We start from the raw sequence: 17,848 nt of genomic DNA, 5'->3' as shown, positions 1-17,848 counted from the left end.
GGACAACTGCTTGGAGCAACCTGGTCTAGTGGAAGGTGTCACTGCCCGTGGCAGGGTTTTGGGACTGGATGAGCTTTAAGGTCGCTTCCAACACAAACCAGTCTGGGATGATGATGAATTTGAGAACATTTAACTTCAAATTTCTTTTTTTTTTTTTCTTTTTAAACAAGAAAGAGGAAGTTGGTAGAAATAATATCAACATAAATATATTTTACTGACTAGATCAGTGTCATGCAGCCCTGGATGAAGTCTTACCCTTTTAATTCCTTCACTGTCCAATTCCAATTCTGCCAAACTCAGTCATCAGAAAAGATGACAGACCAAGAGTTTTAAAGCTCTGCAAACAGTCTACATTTCCTACTGAAGACTTCATCACTTTGCAGAGTGGATCTCTGAGCCCACCTTGGACAATTTACCAAGTTTAATGTAACTGTCGTTTTCTTTAACTTTACTGTGTACCTAGTCAGGGCAGTACAGCACCGTGACCTAAAGGGCCTTCTAGTCTAATTTACAGAAGCAACTCCAGAGATCCTCAGAGTGGAAAGTGCTAGGATGAGGGAGCACTGCTTCTACACGTTCAGCATCACCACGGATTATTGCACATGTCTGAGACATCTGACTGCACGGGGTCAGCGCCTTCGCCCACTGTTTTATCAGCAGCTCAGTCCGAAGGTGACAAGTGCAACAACTCATTTCAAAGGGAGAGGTAGTCAGGGAAGAAGAAAAAAGGGTTGAAAATCAGAATCCAGGAAGAGTTCGGAGAAGCCACAGGAGCAAATATAATACTGTCTAGCTGTTCCTTAACACATTTCCCACTTTACAGACTTGCCCTCATCTGTTTCAAAACACATTTAGCACTGTCACAGAATTCAGCTTTGCAAAAGTGGTTTTACTGGTGGGGAAAATGGGGCATGGAGAGGTATAATGGCCTGCCCAGTTTATCAGGTACAGTTGGTGACAGAGCTAAGAGCATACCCAATGGGCCATGCATTCCTGCACTGTGTCCTGGCTGCCACGCTTAAATTGATGTCAATAAAAGTGGTATGAAACAGCTGAAAACATAAGCCCTATGACCTTTGCAATCATCTCCAGTCATTGGGAAGGGGGAAGCTTGCTGAACCTAAAAGCTGAGCGCTTCCAGACTCACTGCCTTTGCGTCAGTAACAGGCTTAACACCTCTGTACCACAGTCAGGCTGCTAATGAGCATCAACACTACCTGCAGAACTAACACATTATGGACAATTCAGCAATTCTACAAAGTATTTCCAAAGAAAATGGTACTAAACCCCATTTTTTTTGGTTTTGGCTCTACAGAGGGAGCTCATTTTTGGACTCTCAGGATTACGCTGATATATTCATTTAGAGCTGTTATACTTAATTAGAGTCATAATATTCTTCACCTACAGACACAGCCAGGAAATAATCTGATTAAATGTTTATATATCTTCGTATATGCATCTGCCCCACAAATGTGGACATCCTTGCATTGAGGCTGCCCAAACATCTGCAATGGTCTACCCATTGTAGCGCTAACAAGCTGCCAAACCCAACTCAGCAGTGTACAGTAAACACACAGAAGATCAGGGGACAGCCCTGTGCTCTGAAGGCAGGCTAGGACCAGGAGATTTAGTTGAGATCCATTTAGCAATCATGAACCAGATACCCTGCTCCACACCTACTTGTGCACGTGCATCTTCTCCAATATGAGCCAAACTAACCAGGCTTACGTAAAGACTCAAGGACTAAAATACTGCATGGTGAACAAATTTACACTAAGATTTCCACACGTTGCAAAGCACAAGACATATGGTACTATAAGCAATCCCTTTCCCAGGATGTGTTGCTGCAACTAACTTTCTTCTTAAGTGCCGAGCTCTGAAGGACACTAAATAATCTCTATTTTCTGAGTGGCACATGCAAACAAGATAAATAACAGGAATGGTGCCAGGGGGTTGGAACAAGATGATTTTTAAGGTCCCTCCAAGCCAAACCAGTCTGTGACTCTTTGAAAAGTGGAATGATTTAGATAGTGATTCAGTCTGATGAGAACTCTAATGAACTCGTTTTCACTCCTGGTTTCCTTCTGTGACTGAGATTTCAGAACATTAAAAGCTCTCATTTGGTATCAGATCCTCATATCAGACCAAGTCCCCAGTCTGTGCTCACTGGGTGATAAGGGCATAAAAGATTGATCTCCCTCACAGAACCAACTACAAAGAAGAGTGTGTGGCCGTGGCTACACTGTAGTTCTGCAAGAGCTCATGGTTCTCCGCTCTTGACCCATGTGCTCTTCACTGAAGGTCATCAGTGATGATGGGATCTTCCTGACTCACCCAGAACCTCTCCTATTCTATCGTTACTCCATGAAATCTTGGAGTAAGAGCAGTGGTTTAAACCTTTCCTCTAACCTTACAATAGGGCAGGTTCGGTTTCAGTTAGATTGTTGTGGATTTTTTTCTTGTACAGTTTCCTCTAATGCCTCTGAAAACCAATACCCATGAAAGCAAGTTTTGCATTCCTTTTCTAATGGCATTTTATACAGAAGATTTGTGAACTGGAAAATTATGCATTTGTGTTTGCTCATCATCATATCAACAGGAGGCTAATTTTGTTGTCTTTTCTATCAGCTAATTGGAAAAATACCTTACTAGCTTTGACCTGTCTTCCTTATTAGTATTTTTTGTATTAAATTTTTATTAATTGAAGATCAATAAGTTCATATTTGCTTATCTTATTAATGCACATACTGAATCCTGAAGGCGTTTTGCCCGCTTTGTGTGTATTTGCACACTTTGTGTATGCTGGAGCCCTTGTAGAAGAAAGGAAACAAAGCTTTTTCAGACAGTCTTTGTGTACCTCCCCAGTTCTGCGATATAGATTCAGGCAGGCTGCTATCACCGTTCAGGGAAGTACTTGTACTGTGTCTAGAAATTCTACAGTTTCCGATACGAGTTCAACACATTTAATCCCTGCCCTGTATCGTAATTTTCAGGTCACAGTCTTTTGTTTATTGAAATTTTATAAATCTAAGGCTAATTCTTCCTGTAGTCATATACTCCAGCCTCCTGCTGTGGAAGCTTTCTTCATTTTATCTTGCTCTCTGATGGGGAGAAGTGGATCCAGCAATGGGAAACTCAATATAGGAGAGGCAGATTTATAAAGCTCTCACAAACAAACCTTGGACAGGTACCTAATCACGAGTGAAGTGCCACTACTTTCACTGCACTCAGTAGCATCTATTAGAGCTCATTTTTGATAGTGAAATTGTAACATATATAAACAAACTCCCAAAGTTCAGTGGATAGGAGGCAACTTGAATGTGAGCGGCAGAATGTAACTAATCATTATCCATACGGCCTCCAAGAACATTTTGGCTCTACACTGGGACCCCAAGAGCACAACAGACATGCTCAGTCCTTTCTCCTAGTCCTTTCTCCTAGTTTTCTGAAAACCCCAAAGACCCGAACACGCCAAAGAGGTGTTTTCATTTTTCTTTGTTTCTTACCATCCAAACCTATTTTAATTGGCAATAAATAATTAATTTCTCCCAAGCAGAGCCTGTGTGTCTGTTTTGCCCATGATGGCAATTGGTAAGTGATGCCTCTGTCTTTTATCTCAAGTCACAAGCTTTCTCATTTTATCCCCCTGTCATGCTGAGGAAGTGAAGGAGCGGCTGGGTATGTGTCTGGAAGCTGGCCAAGGTCACCCCCAACACACCCACCCCCCTTTCAGTGCTACCCAGGTGCAGGATGGCTCTCCCCTTCCCTCCAGTGGATGCCACCCTGGTACAACATTCACCAAAGAACACAGAATGGGGGTTGGACTACATGATCACTATAGGTGCCTTCCTACCTCAGCCATCCTGTGATGCTATGACCAGATAGGGACCACTGCATTAATTTACTTGAGGCATAACAAGTAGAACTGTCTACATTCTGCTTATGGGTCATGTTACCACTTTCACAAGGGCAGTAACTACTGAAAACAAAGGATGCCAGCACTATACTAGCCTTCACCATTATAAAATGGAGACCTCAAGCTTGCTCAGATTTCAGTTTAAATTGCTCCAAAGAAGCATTACTAAAACAAAAATAGACTCCTCAATTCTTTTGACTTGTTCTATTTTCATTATTCATCCAGAAATTAAGAGCCTTCATTTTAACCCTGACTGTACAAGAGAACTGCTATCTTTGAAGCTGAACTGTTGGACACAGAAACAGTCCAAAGTATCTGCTCCAGCATTGCCAAATTGGTTGCAGTTTTGTGCCATGTCTACACTAGCTCCATTCCGAGCCGCTATGACCCGTGTGGACATAGGAGGCTGTGTATGCACCTGGGAGCAACACATTCTCTGAGGCTTGGAAAGGTTAATAGATCCCCAAAAGACAGCCCAATGAATAATGGCAATTTATGGGTAATCTTATTACTTCAATTTGTACTGACCGCATTGCTCAACCTACTGAAACACCACGCATTCTGTACATTTCTTAACTCTTAAAAGTGTAAAAGTGAGACAAACCTATAGAAAGCTTCAAACTGAATTAATACATCAAATAATGGCCAAACATTTAACCCATCAACTACCAGATTTCCAGTGCGAATCTTAAAACACCACCACATAAAAGAAGTTTGTTGCTTGAAGTGATTTCCTTCCGTCAGGTAGGGGCCCCTCCCCAGATTCTTCCAACAGAGGATGTTGAAACCAACAGCGAAGGACCTACAGTGGTACCAAAACCTCTTGGGGACTCAGTAAACAAACTCTGCCTCATCAAGAGGTATGAAGTTGACAGGAGCCAACAAGACTCGACATCACATTAAGGAAAGCAGACTTGTGGGAAAGATGCAAACACCTCCTGGTGCGCCACACTGAGAAACCAAAACTTGATCACACACACTGGTGACTGCACATCTCATGTTGAGCAATCAAACCTTGATCACACACATTGGTGTCTGCACGTATCATTTACACAAACCCAGTCTTCACCAGTGTTTAAATTAACAAGCCAGTTTACAGGAACAAACCCCCCATGAAACTGTGTATGTTTGTGCGTGTCCTTAGCTAAGATACATGAGAGAGCAAGGGAAAGATTCAATGGCACACACTATGGCAGTCAGCTTCACGAAGTGCAAGCAGATGTACATGAGTAGCTCCTGATGCTATAGCAACAAAGCGATATCTAAGATGGACAGCCACTCTTGTAGGAAGAACAAGAAAGCTAGTGCACTTGGCTCCTGACTCCTAGGGATCCTTTTTAATCTATTTAAAATAACCAAGCTTTGTAGAATAATACGTACAACATCTTCACACATACACAAGCAATTTTCAATCATCTCTTTAATTATCTTGAGTTCACTAACTACAGCAGCTTCACTCCAGCTTTTATTGCTGAAGGTTCATCATGAGAAAGGGGTCTCTAAAGCTCCAACAGCTATGTAAAGATAGCAATTCTTCTGTTCGTTTAAGTGGCAGGATTTTTTCCCTTTCAATGTTTCTGCAATACCAGGTCAGTGGGGAACAACATACATTTTCACATTGTCTTATTAATCTGGTTATTTTCTCCTGCCTTGGAATGACCAACTGTGTAAATCTAGTGCTGGAATTCATTACATACTTGAGACAAAGTGAAAATACTGCTAGCTGCTAGTAGAGGCTTTTTGTTGGGGCTTTGTAACCATACCAACTACCCAACAGAGCTGAGTAGATGTTTCAACTGTATTGTATTTATTAATGTACTTTTGAAGGTCCTTTCCAACCCAAGCTATTCTATGATTCTGTATTTGTTCTTGAAAGTATGGGTTTTTTTAGAACAATAAAATGCTAATAAATATGATGGAGGAAATCTTTGTGTTCTGTAAAGTTTCACTGGTGCTGTAAAACAGCCTTCTTTAAATTATTTGAGTCCGTTGTGTTCATATCCTCGAATATATTTCAGCCCCACTGGGAAAAACCTACCTTAGGGATGCTCCCAAATTCTGAGTGCTTGCCCACCTGGCAGCCTTCAGGACTGGCACTGGAAGACATGCCACAGGTCTGAAGTACATCTCCCAGCCTGTGCATTTCCCTCCCTCACTGCAATAATCTCATCTATAGACCTGAATTCGTATTTTCACACTGTAAGCTATCAAAGCGGATATTTAAGATAAAAGGTTTACGCAAACCAAATCAAGTATTTAATCATTTGAGTGCTTGCATATTGTGCCGTGTGCTTGTCCTTTGCTGATAATGACTTGAAAGAAAACAAAAGCCACAAGTGTCCAAATGTCAAGAACCACAGCATTTAGAGGATGAAAAGCTGCAATTCCATGGAGCACTACTCATCCTCATGTTTCTCTGCTCCTCATTTTGCTCAGAAAAACAGCTCCTGACAAAGCCAGTCTCCAGGATTCTGTTTCTACAGTCAAACTATGCCATGTGAAGACTACAACTATCACAGAATCACAGAATCACAGAATCACAGAATCCCAAGGGTTGGAAGGGACCTCAAAAGATCATCTAGTCCAACCCCCCTGCAAGAGCAGGGTAACCTACAGTACATCACACAGGAACTTGTCCAGGCGGGCCTTGAATATCTCCAGTGTAGGAGACTCCACAACCCCCCTGGGCAACCTGTTCCAGTGCTCTGTCACTCTTACAGTAAAGAAGTTCTTCCTGATGTTAACGTGGAACTTCCTATGCTCCAGTTTACACCCATTGCCCCTTGTCCTATCACTGGATATCACTGAAAAAAGCCTAGCTCCATCATCCTGACACCTACCCTTTACATATTTGTAAACATTGATGAGGTCACCCCTCAGTCTCCTCTTCTCCAAGCTAAAGAGACCCAGCTCCCTCAGCCTCTCCTCATAAGGGAGATGTTCCACTCCCTTAATCATCTTTGTGGCTCTGCGCTGGACTCCTTCAACTATGAAGGAGAAATTCATTCTTTAGTGACAAGATGCTTAAATATTTAGTGGATTTTAAAATACCTCAGTTCTTTAAAAGCTAGCATGTCCTGCAGACCAGGCAGGACCTCTGCAGACTGATGAAGAGAGCCCTCACTACCATGCATGAGAGCAGCAAGGCTTCCTGATTAAGGGAGGAAAGATGCCATAGAAGAGAATCACAGAATAGTTGGAAGGGACCTTAAAGCTCATCCAGTTCCAAACCCCTGCCACAGGCAGGGACACCTTCCACTAGACCAGGTTGCTCCAAGACCCATGCAACCTGGCGTCAAACACTGCCAGCGATGCGGCAGCCACAGCTTCTCTGGGCACCCTGTGCCAGGGCCTCAGCACCCTCACAGGGAAGGATTTCTTCCTAATGTCTCATGTGTATCTCCCCTCTGTCAGGTTAAAGCCATCCCCCCCTTCTCCTGTCACTACAGTCAGTGATGAAGTGTTTGTCTCCAGCATCCTTGTAGGCCTCCTTCAGATACTGGAAAGACCATCTTAGGTCCCTCTGCAGATTAGGGCATTCTTCTTGTTCAACATGCATTCATGCTGAGCAGACCAGGTCTCCTAATTTGACTCCATAACCATGTAAAACGCAACAGTACCCAGGCTATTTCTAAAACTGCCTCCTACAAGCAACCTCCAGGCCCCCATTTCTCCCCCTGCCCCGACCTGCACTGCAGACACAGACTCATGGGTGGTTTGCTGCCTGCCATACAGGCTGATATATGTGGAGATTTTTGATTTCTGAAGACTTCAGCCACCACAAGTGCATCTAAAATCTGTTTTGAAACTTCCTAAGAAGGCAGTGGAAAACAAGGCTTCAAATACAAACCCCTATGGGATTTGCTCATACCATCTAGTTTCAAGCTGAGTTTGTGTATGGCATGAGTTCAGGCCAAAAGACTTTGGACAAGAGCACACAGTGGGTGTAGCATTCTGTATTAATGTCTTCATTTCCCCTTAATCCTGACTCAAAGGCTAGGTTCCTGCACATATTTTGGTTGGACTTCAGTATAACCTAAGCAGCTTCTGACCTTGCAGAAGCCAAATTACATGTGTATGCCTTCTGGTCTTACATTGCTTCCAAACCTTCCTTTACACACAGCTAATGCCCCAACCTTTTGTGACCACCAACCACTTGATGTAAGACAGGCATTTTAGAAAGATCACCAAACCAGTCATTTTTATTTTGCAATAAGTGATGCTGATATCGGACAGACACATAGATGCTGTTCCCATTCTCAGTTTCCATGTATGACTGTTACAGATTCCTGAGAAACAGGGTTTTCTTGGCTAGGAAATAGCTCTCTGTGAAAGCCTTGTCTGAACGGATGATTCTCAGGGCTTGACAGCCTGCTGATTCAGTGCAACATGAAGTCTCAGTGGAATCTATAGCACAGCACAGGACAGCTTTGCAATCAAAATTGCCTTTACAAAGCAAAATGGAGGTAACAAATTGATATAGCCACATATAGATTTGTCTCCTAATCAGTCACAGGTTTAAAAATAAAAGTGGATTCTATTTTGTTTTACTGTCAACACTTCAAATACAGAAATAACACCATGCTTTGTATTATGTTGTATTTAATGGGCCTTATTCTCTCTCCTGTGCTGCCGTAAACTCTTGCTATTACCAATGCGTGCACGCTCCTAAGCACCGATTTGACTCTCTAGTTAATGCTACCAAACAAAAAAACCCAAGCAAGAGTACCTCCATAAAGCCTCCTTTCTGAGATATCAGCTTTTGAATGAACTCTTGAATTAATATTTACCTGAGTATGGTGGGTTAACCCTGGCTGGATGCCAGGCACCCACCACAGCCGCTCTATCACTGCCCTCAGCTGGAGAAGGCAGGAGGAAATATAATGAAAGGCTCATGCATGAAGATAAGGAAAAGGAGAGATCATTCACCAATTAACATCATGGGCAAAACTGCCTCAACTTGGGCAAATTAGTTTAATTTATTACCAATCAAATCAGAGTAAGACAATGAGAAGCAAACTCAAATCTTACAAACACCTTCCCCCACCTTTCCTTCTTCCCAAATTAACTTTACTCCCAAATTCTCTACCTCCTCTCCCCCATGGGGAATGGGGGTTGCAGTCAGTTTATCTCATGCTGTTTCTGCTGCTCCTTCCTCCTCAGGGGAGGACTCCTCACACTCTTCCTTGGTCCAGCACGGGGTCCCTCCCACAGGAGACAGTTCTTTGTGAACTTCTCCAATGTGAGTCCTTCCTATGGGCTGCAGTTCTTCAGGAACTGCTCCAGTGTGCCTCCCTTCCACAAAGTGCAGTCTTCCAGGAACAGATTGCTCCAGAGCGGGTCTCCATGCGGTCACAAGTATTGCCAACAAACCTGCTCCAGCATGGGCTCCTCTATCCACAGGGCCACAGATCCTGCCAGAACCCTGCTCCAGCGCATGCTTCTCATGGGCATCCCCCTGCTTCAGTGTGGGGTCCTCCATGGGCTGCAGGTGGGTATCTGCTCCACCACAGACCTCCATGAGCTGCAGGCTCACAGCCTGCTTCACCATGGTCTGCACCATGGGCTGTAGGGGAATCTCTGCTCCAATGCCTGGAGCACCTCCTCCCCTCCTTCTTCCCTGACCTGGTGTCTGCAGGGCTGTTTCTGTCACATATCATCAATCCTCTCTCCAGCTGCAATTGCTCCTGCCCTGTCACTTTTTGCCCTTCTGAAATATGTTATCCCAGAGCTGCTACCACCATTGCTGATGGGCTTGGTCTTGGCCAATAGCAGGTCCATCTCAGAGCCAGCTGGAATTGGCCTTTATTGGACATTGGGGAACTTCTCATCGAAGCCACCTCTGTAGCCCCCCAGGTACCAAAACCTTACCACACAAACCCAATACACTATTTAACACAGAAAGAGTCCCAGAACCAGAGATGCCAAGCCCTTGCAGGTCCCACTGGACCTGTCAAAACTTAAGATATGTGGGGAGAAAAAAACCCCACCGAACTCCCAAAGCTACACTGCTATCAGAGGCTCCTACAACCATCCTGATGCAACTGTGAAACATCTAATGTGCAGTCATTTGAGTAGCATTTCATTTCATCTGCTGAACGGTTGTTAACATTCACGGAAGAAGGAATTTCAGGTCCCCCAGGGTGGATTTGTCAGGACAAGCCCAGAGCAGCATCACACCTCAGTGTCAGATCAGCAGCTTCTCTGCCAATTCCTAGGGGTTCAGAGCAGAGGGAGGCTGAGCAGAGCAAGCTCTGCTACACTCATCAACCCTCTTCTCAGTGCTCAGGATAAACCCATGGTGGGCCCGGAGTCGAAGATGGCATGTCCTGTGAACAAACCCTGATGGGGCAGCTTGGCTGACATTCTGTCAGAAGTCACCACCAGCCATCAAACATCTCTCACCCTTCCAGAGAATAATTAAGAACAAACCTTTCCTCTTGCTGAACTGTAATTATTAGGATGCTGTTTCCCAGAGCTCTGCTGTACAGCCACAGTAGGTTTTGAAGCATTTCATAAGCTATCCTATAAGCCGTCTCTCAGCCTTTGCAAGGCAAAGAATATTACTATTCCAATAATACCTCTGAAAATCTTCCTGTGAAAAGGTAGCTTTGAAGGGCATTGCTATTTCAGATTCTACAAGCAGTACTGGGTTTTCTTCTCCTTTATAAAAGTCTTTTCCTTCTATAGAGTACTAAGAAGCTACCCCAGTAGCAGCTGGAATCAATCCTTTCCTCTCCACATCCATCTTAGCCTTGGAAGTGTTCAAGGCCAGGTTGCATGGAGGTTGGAGCAACCTGGTCTAGTGGAAGGTGTCCCTGCCCATGGCAGGGGGTTGGAACTTTATGAGCTTTAAGGTCCCTTCCAACCCAAACCAGTCTGTGATTTCAGGCTGATGGAGAAATTAATGCCATTCACCAATATCCTCATTATATGGCAGTCTGAATAAAGACTTCTAAAATCTACAGACTTACTGTATTCAGCTGTGAATTCCCATACCATATTCCCCCTCTTGCTGCCTTTGTGACCCGGAAGAAAATAAGCAGGGTCAAGTCAGGAAGCCCAACAGTATCTCAGTCAATCCAGCAGCCTTGGGTACACTTTCCAAACAGGCACCAGAAGTCCAAAATGCCAAACTGTATTAATTACACACTGGCTGAGGAGAGAAACTCTAGACTGCAGACACAGTGAGTACATGGGCCCCACAGACACAGTTTAAGTAAGTCTGCATTCTGAGCACACGTAGGCTACACACATCAGTGGATGTGTAGAACAAGCCAAGAGATGGCCTGGAATAAATCTTCAGAAGCTACAGCACAAAATGAATCACAGACTACTCAAGTTTAAAGGCAATAGGTAAAAGCTCTAGATATAGATAATAATAAAGACTGAAAGAGAAGACAGATAATAACAGACACAGAGGAGGCTGCAGTGTTCAATACCTTCTATGCTTCTATCTTTGCAGAAAATGTCCAAAATGCTTAGCACAATTAGCTTGAGAAGGAGAGCAGCACAGGCAAGAGCAGGGTATTTAAGTCAGTCAGATGAATTCAAATCAGCAAGGCATAGTGAAATTCAACTTAGAGTGCTTGAAGAACTAGCTAGGGCAATCTCCAAACTGTTAATGATTATCTTCAGGAACTCATGAAGACTGGTGAGCTCTCATAGGCCTGAAGCAGGACAAGTAAGTGAAGAAAAGAGGAACCTGGGGATTTGTAGACAAGGTAGCATTGCATTGACACCTGGAAAGGTACTGGAACAAATTAATAATCAGTTTTAAATCCTCTCAGGTATCATAAGCTGAAAAGAAACAGACAACTTAGATTTGTGAGAGGAGATCACACCAAGACCAAACTCATTGACTTCTCTGACAGGATAACTGGCTTTGCAGAGTGTGGAGAAGCTGTAGATGTGATGGATTTTGACTTTTGTAAGGCTTTTCAGACAGCGTATCATGGTTTTCTCCAATGTGAAGGAGTCATTAGTTTGGTCTACAATGGGTGCATTATCCTCTGTACTCAAAATTATTCATGCTTTACTATCACTTTTGGAGGGCACTTAAATAAAGGTCTACCTGAGGCTTCCTTCTGTTTAATCATCTCATTAAGACTTGCATGAAATAGAATGACACAGAGAATCCAGCTGCAAAACCTGTGAGCAAGCCAGTTGAAAGCTCCTTGAATGAAAAGCTTATAGTTGGTAAGGATCCTTACAATTCGAGAAATTATCTGAAATCACTAGGATGAAATTCAATACAAAGTGGACGGAGGAAGGAAGGAAGGAAGGAAGCAAGCAAGCACAAACCCAAAGTGTGCAAGAACTGACAAAGAATGTAACAGACTCTGAGCTAAGTGAGAATAAACAATGTGCTCCAAAAAATGGCAAACATCATTCCAAGATGTACCAACAGGAGCATTGTGAGTACAACAAAGTCAGCCATTACTCCACTCAACTTATTTCAGACACAGTCTTACTGAAGTACTTTGTCCTGTTTTCCTCCACACTTGAGGAAAGATATAAACAAACTGGAAAGAACCCACAGGAGGGAAAAAATATCATGAGAATTGAAAACATGACTTACCAAGGTGAAAGGAACTGACAGGGAAGACTAAGGAAGAATATGCTTAATTTCCTTCAGTATAAAATGTCATTCTAAACTTGATGGCTATCTATTGGTCTCTGCATTTACCTGCGAGGTACAGAATTATAGCAAGAAAAAAAACTGGCTAGATATGGTTTAGTGATGGACTTGGCAGTCCTGGGCAACAGCTGGACTTGATCTTAAAGGTCCAAACTAGTTAATTCCAATCTGTGCCTCAACACCCTCACAGGGAAGAACTTCTCCCTAATGTCCCATCTAAATTTCCCTTGTCAGTTTAAGCCATTCCCCCCTTGTCCTGTCACTCCATGCGCTTGTCAAAAGCACCTCTCCAGCTTTCTTGTTGGCCCTTTTCATTAAGCACATCTGCTACTGAAATAATCATAGCAGATGTGCAATGTTCAGCTTACCAAAGATCTTGGAGAGGCAGTCTCGCACTACCCCACCATTCTTTACCCACTATTCCTTACTGTGTTCACAGGACCCAGCTGTGTTCTTGCTTTTTGTAGGGTGAGATGAACCTATAGAAACATTTCTTCATCAACCTACTTAGCTATCCTGAAAATGCTGTGATTTTTAACCATTTCTTTGCCATCCAAGCTTCTTATGGGCTAGACCAGCAATACAATATTTTCCTCACAAGCAGTTGCATGTCTTTTCCATGCTGCTTTATCCCCTGAACTGCTGTAACACGGTATTAGTGGAGATTTTTACCATTGTATCTGGAGAATCAATTGCTTATCATTCTCTGGCTGGAAAGAGTTAACAATAATATTTTATTAGAAGACAGGTTCAAGGATTGGCTGCTTACTGTACTACTGTTATGCAAGACCAACCTGCTCAATTAAAGCTCTCTTAAATCTAGCACATTTGCCTGATGTCTCTCACTTGTGCTACCACTAAAACATTCTTTCTCTTGTTTTGGGTTGTTATCCACTCAGATTACAACATAAATTCTGCCTTGGAGACAAAACCCCACATGGGCCGCTGAAGACAGAATTTGGCCTTCTATTTTCAGTCTGCCCAAAACCAGATTGTTTACTTGATTGATGCTTTGTAAATTTTATTAATTATACAGTATCTCCTCAGTCCTATTTTCTGAGCTGTGAACTATATTTTTTGTTATTTTTCCTACTTTTGTGCTTTTCCCTATTGCAGAGCATCATTGTTATCTGCATTTTCTGCAACTGATCTGTTTCTTTTTCAACCTCATTTTTGATATGTAGCCAACAGCAATGAATGAGCACTTTGGTTAATTTTTGAGAAGTCTGCAGCTGGTGTAAATGAGTGTTACTCCATTATTAATCAGAAAACCTTCACTGTGGAGATATTTGATATTACCTATCTGACACTATATAATTACTGGAATTGTCAGGGCAGGTAGGGACAGGACAAGGGGGAATAGCTTTAACCTGACAGAGGGGAGACTGAGATGAGACATTAGGAAGAAATTCTTCCCTGTGAGGGTGCTGAGGCCCTGGCACAGGGTGCCCAGAGAAACTGTGGCTGGCCCATCCCTGTCAGTGTTCAAGGCCAGGTTGGACAGGGCTTGGAGCAACCTGGTCTAGTGGAAGGTGTCCCTGCCCGTGATGGGGGTTTGAAACTGGATGAGCTTTAAGGTCCTTTCCAACCCACATCATCCTATGGGTCTATGCTATCTGGAGACTTCACATCTTCTTTTTAGCATGATGCAATCCTTTGTTCCTACCACACTTCCATTTACAATCAAAGCTGAGCCTATGAGCAACAACTCTAACCCCATACCACTTTACATTTAAATCAGATCAGTATAAGTAGACTAGAACCATTTATTGTCATTTTATTTTGCTCTCAGAGTGATGTAAAAGGGAGCTGGAACAAGGGCAGTGCTCAACTCTATACTTCTTCCACCCAACCTCTTCTTTCCTGAGTCGAAAACAGCTGGCATCTGGGAAAATCACTTGAAACAAACTACAAAACCCTACCATAAAACTACAAAAAAGGAATAAACCACAAGTCATTCAAATGTATACCCATGTGGCACCAGCACTGTATTTAACATTTTGTCTTTGTGTACTTCCAGAAAGAAACAAAACAGAAAGGATGGAGGTTTTGTTGCCTGGCCTGAGAATGGGGCAGTTCAGCGGTGATAATGGAAAATAATTAGAGCTGACCATCTGGTAGAGTATTTCGTTAGATAAACTTAATTGAAGCTGCAGGCAAGTGCTGGGACATACTAAGAATGCTGCTCAAACACACCACACTCTTTTTCTTTGTCAGAAAAACCTGCAGGTAAACTTCCCTGAGACTGAGGAATGTGAATCCTGCAGAAATTAGAAACACAAAATAAGTTATAAATTGTAGGGTCTGAAACTTTCTCCCCACACCAAAACCTAGGACTGCACACATAGCACTTCCTTGCTGTGGCTGCCGTGCTTCAGAGGAGTATTTATCCTATCCCTACAATGAAGGCTGTAGTGTTTTAATTTAAACAGGAGAGGTTTAGGTTAGATATCAGGAAGAAATTCTTCCCTGTGAGGGTGGTGAGGCCCTGGCACAGGCTGCCCAAAGCAGCTGTGGCTGCCCCATCCCTGGCAGTGTTCAAGGCCAGGCTGGTTGGGGCTTGGAGCAACCTGGTCTAGTAGAAGGTGTCCCTGACCATTGGCAGGGGGCTGGCAATGGATGAGCTTTAAGGTCCTATCCAACAAAAACCAGTCTAGGAATCTATGATTCTGTGTTTCACTGCCAAAAATTAGAAGACCTTACAAGGATGTGAATTTATGCCATCAGCCACTTTGCTTCATGAGCAGCTGCACACCCCCAGGCACAAACTGCACTGACCCCATGGTCAGCAATAACAGAGCCCGGCGTCTTAGCACTGAGAGCTTCTCAGCTCTCTGTGGCTGCCCTATGCCAGCACTCTGCCACCAACCCTAAAACCAGCAAAACTGCCCCCAATTTACTTGACAGAAGGTTTATTTATGTTTTTAAAGTTAAGCCTTTAAAAAAGGTACAAACCATTTTTAAAAGGCAAGAAGGATTTTCAAAAACAAACCCACTTTTTCTGTAAATAGGCAGGTCAGAGCAGGGATAAACAGCTTAGTAACATGGAGTATTAAGTTAAATGGAGCTTTCAGGGCAGTCAGACCAGCTTACAAGGCACCCCGTATTAACTGCTGTGGACTATACAGCATTACACATGTACAGCAAAGGATGTGATTGAGACCATAAAGCTAATCTTTGCTTGTAACAAAAAGACTTCTAAATGACATTAGCATTGCTTAAGAGAATTCTGGTAACCTTTCCATTTTGCCTTCCAGAGTTGAGAGGCTTCAGCCATCTACTGCTGATAGAAAAAGATATCTCCCTAAAGAAAGGTGAATTAAAAGCCACATACACAATCAGTCAAGCACACATGCTGTTCAAAACCAGACTGAGACAATTTTGATCACAGCAGCTGCTCACGGAGGCTTACACTTTTTAAAGGACTTTTTAAGAATGACCATCAATATAATTCACACAGAAGTGCAAAAACTTGCCAATATTTGTCGAAAATTTTCCTCTCCTAGTTTTTTCTAAGCTGCTCCTATCCTAGATATTCTAAGGGAAAAGCTGAAGTTATTCAGCACTGAAGCTATACATCTTGGTGAAAGAGATAAAGGATTTCCTGTAAAACATCTAAGTTTCCTTTCAGTTGGTTGAGGTCAGGCTTCCGCCTACCAATTGCTTACATAAGAACATTTCACATGAAGGAAGTCTCCGGAAGCCTCTTCTGCTGAAAAGAGGTAAAGGATTGGTCTTTCACCAGCCAAATTTTTTTTTGCTTCACAGAAACAGCTGTACTGGTCCTTAATTTGTCCTTTTCTGACCCAATAGAGCTGGCAGCTCTGACACAGTGTTTGGCATTAACTGCACACAAAGCAGCTGTACCAGACACAACCTAAACAGCTCCTAACAGGGAAAATAGGGTTGATGTGTCACCTCTGATTGCATTTTAATACAGAAACTCAAGGAGTTTTACCTTTCCTTTCTGGTAAATCCAACATCTATCAAAGATCAGCACAACGCTGCCACAACCACAGAGTCTGTGCACACTTAAGTGGTAGTCTCTGGTTTTGTGGGGTTTTACATTCTTCAACCAAAAACACACACCCATATTTTGAGCTTCTGAAACTAAATCACAGCATTACAGACTGGTTTGGGGTGGAAGAAACCTTCAAGCTCATCCAGTTCCAACCCCCTGCCAAGTGCAGGGACACCTTCCACTAGGGCAGGCTGCTCCAAGCCCCACCGAACCTGGCAACCTGGTCTAGGTTAATCTAAATAGGGACCACAATCCTGCAGTGCTATAGGAAGTGGGGATATAGCTTGCTTTTTTTCAATAGCATCCAAACATTGTATGGTCCTGGACTAACTTATTCACATGTAGGATACTACAAGTTTACAGGCTGTAAACTGTAAAGGTTACTGAAAGGCAGTAACCTTTACAGAAAGACTCATCTGCTGTCATTGTTCATTTCCCTCACACCAAGCTGGGAACTCATCATCCACGTATGCTAAAACTAAGCTTCGAAATGGTATCACTAGGGGTTCAAAAAACACCTAATTGTCCATCTCCCTTCAACAGATGCTAAGGTATGAACAGCAAGAGGAAAGATGCCATCAGTGTCAACTACAGTGGACCTGTTACTGAAGAAAGTGAACAGCAACAGCCAACTTACTGCTCTCAGTTCTTCCCAAGATGATTCTGTCACAGCTGAACATGTTAAAATAAATGAATACATTAAAAAAGAAGAAACAAACTGTTTCTATCGAATTCCACTCTAGAGATCTGATCAGTCTCTCTGCTGTTCTCTGTGAGATTTTGACTGTGACATTCCATAATACTCACAATAGTCTTTATATTTTAAAGCAAGAATAAATAGATGAGATTTATCATTTTTATACTGTTTCCATTCTTTTATATTATATTTACACCATTCTTTTATATTACGCCCATTATTTCATATTAGATTATATGGGTATAATATAAATGTGTCGAAAATATGAGAAACGCCGGGCCCAAGCATACATAATAATTTGAAACTGTATCTTTCTAGGAATTGGATAATATAATCAGCTCAGTACCGCATTCTTGTGCCATGCCTGTGTGCTGAAGGAACTGTGTTTACAGCCAGTGAAAGACACGATCAAGGCAAAAATTATCCTAGAACTTTAAATCACTTTGAAATGGTTTTGTCTGAAGCATCAGCTCTATTGTAGGAAAAGAATATTTTGGGGCTTATTTTTTAGATGGAACTATCTCGTGTTTAAAAGTATGCTCCTTACATAAAGTAAACAGCATGAAAAGGAGA

At 42.7% G+C, this 17,848-nt stretch overlaps 1 long non-coding RNA gene across 1 annotated transcript in view; it reads right to left on the bottom strand.

Moving 5' to 3' along the window:
- Positions 1 to 17,848, bottom strand: part of LOC136016003 (uncharacterized) — a 257,578-nt gene that overhangs the window by 100,816 nt on the left and 138,914 nt on the right. The window lies entirely within an intron of this gene.

This window comes from Lathamus discolor, chromosome 5, assembly GCF_037157495.1.
Source record: "Lathamus discolor isolate bLatDis1 chromosome 5, bLatDis1.hap1, whole genome shotgun sequence".
NCBI classification, from domain to species: domain Eukaryota; kingdom Metazoa; phylum Chordata; class Aves; order Psittaciformes; family Psittacidae; genus Lathamus; species Lathamus discolor.
This window is presented reverse-complemented; position numbering and strand designations above follow the sequence as displayed.